Source organism: Acomys minous (genome assembly GCF_964271855.1).
Source record: "Acomys minous genome assembly, chromosome: 19".
Classification (NCBI taxonomy): Eukaryota; Metazoa; Chordata; class Mammalia; order Rodentia; family Muridae; genus Acomys; species Acomys minous.
In genome coordinates, this window is record NC_140499.1 from 36,371,958 (window position 1) to 36,374,257 (window position 2,300).

Below are 2,300 nucleotides of genomic sequence, written 5' to 3' on the forward strand. Positions count from 1 at the left end.
CTCATATATTGACTACGGAGCAGTCAGACAAAGGTAAGTGTGTGAGGTAAAACAATGATTTTAGCAACAGTGGCTTGACACTCAGATCTAAGATCAAACTACTGATGAAACTGGTTATGCAACTGCACTGCTTTATGGAAAAGAGTTTACTACAACATGTCTAATAAAATGGACAACAATAACAAAAGCCTTCTGAAAGGAGTGAGTTCCCATTTCACCACATAACACAGAAGAGCAGCAGCATTTAGGACCCTAATTAGAACACAGGCAAAAAATGGGCCAGGGAATCACTTTGTTCTATTGCCATTTTTCAAAGAGTAGTGGCAACCGTTTAAAAGCAAGATAAAATGTTAGGTAAGAGTCTGTAAACCTTAAGGCTAACACCCACATTAAGAAATATCTAATATACATCGTCAGTTACCATTAGAGGCAAGTAGGAATGAAATTGCTATTCTTTTCCAAATTATGAACCAATTCATGTAATGCTTAAATTTGTATGTGGATCAATGTATATTACACTTAAAATTTGTAGATTCATGTAGTTACTTGTATAATCATGGAGAAACTCCATGTTGATTAGACAAACATTTGCTGCATCCTGGTATTCTACATGTTCGGATTAGACAAATGATTTTAAAAATTGAGTATAACTTGGCATTTGTCTGTTCCATTGTGAAAACTCTTCTCTTTTTCTCATTCCTATTCTACCAGTTCTGACACAGAACGTATTCTATAGATCAGGGCTTTTCCACCTTCCTCACTCACCTGTGGGCAGAAGCTGTTCCTGGCACTCTTACTTGGCTCATGTTGTAATCTTAACACAACCCTGCTTTGATATCTATGTGAACACCAGAATATCAGTGTAAGAAGTCATTCTCCATTTCAGGGAAAAAGAACTTCATGGACCACGGATGGAAGAAGGTTGCAGAGGCTGCAGACAAGCTGAATGGAGAAACCTCACATGAGCATCCTGGAAACTCCAACCCACTATTTAAAATACTAGGTTACTTCTGTATGTTTTTTCTCTCCTTGCTCCTCTGAACTGCGTAGAATTCAAATGGAATTCAGTGGATGTTAGCGTTCCTTCCATCCAGTCGGATATGCTCTGTTTACTCTCAAATTTTTAAAACCGTAATTAAAATCAATAAGAATAAAATTTAAATGTCTAGCTTCCAAATCACATTATTTTTTCTTAATACAAAAGAATTGCAGAAACTATAAAATTAACGTACTTTATGGTTTTAGTAAGAACATAAACATGAAGGAATGAAGGGCTGGCTGATAAAATTCATCTCAACAGAATCAGAGGAAAAATAATTATAAAAGGTAACAAAACCTAAGAGATGTCTTGCTCATTGATTTAATGAATATCTGGTTGACTCTCACAAGCACAAGAGAGAACAAGAGATGGGGAGCAGTGCTGGAAGTGACTGCAGATGAGTTAGGTCTAAATGACGGAAGACACCGACTCACGTTCCAATAGCTCAGTGAACTGCAGGCAATACAAATACAGAAGAATCCACAACAGATTCAAACTGCAGATAAAACAACCTCGAAAGCCTTAGAGTAAGTAGAATTCTGAGGTGGCCTTCAAGATTCCCAGTCACTGAGAGATACACGTTATCTGACACAACCAGGCAAACAATAATCTTAGGACTCTGTGAGGAAATGTTGTAGGTGGAATGAAGTTTTACAACAAGCAGTCTTCAGACAAAGTGACTAGATAAGTGAGCCTAAGCAAGTGTGTGATCCTTTAAAGCAAGGAGTTTTTTCAGTTTAGACACAACAGACAAGCATGGGAGGGGAAAAATGGAGGCCTTGTGAAAATCTCCCAATTCCTCTTGAGTAGAGAGGGTCAAATGGCAGCCTCTAAAGGAGAGAGTTGTTCCCAATCAAATATCTGAAAGAAAAAAAAACCCTAAAAACAAAACTAAGGCAGGTATGGTGGGGCAGAGCTGAAATCTCAGCCAGAGGAAGGTCATTGGGAAGAAGTGAAAGTTCAAAGTGAACCTGGCCAGCATAGCAAGCTCCAGGCCAGTCTTACTATGGGGCAAGATGTATTTTCAAAATATAAAAGATGTAGGAGGGAGGAAGGGACAGAGGGAGATGGGGAAGGATGATCAGAGGGAGAGATGGAGGATAGGAAGGAGAGGGAGAGGAACAGAGAGGAGGGGAAGAAGGAAAGAAGAAGTGGAAGAAGGAGAAAGAGAAAGAGGTCAATAGTAAATGTTCCCAGACAGCATGATGCCTTAGTTCTCTAGCCATAAAAACGAAACAAAACAAAACCAACAAAAAAACCA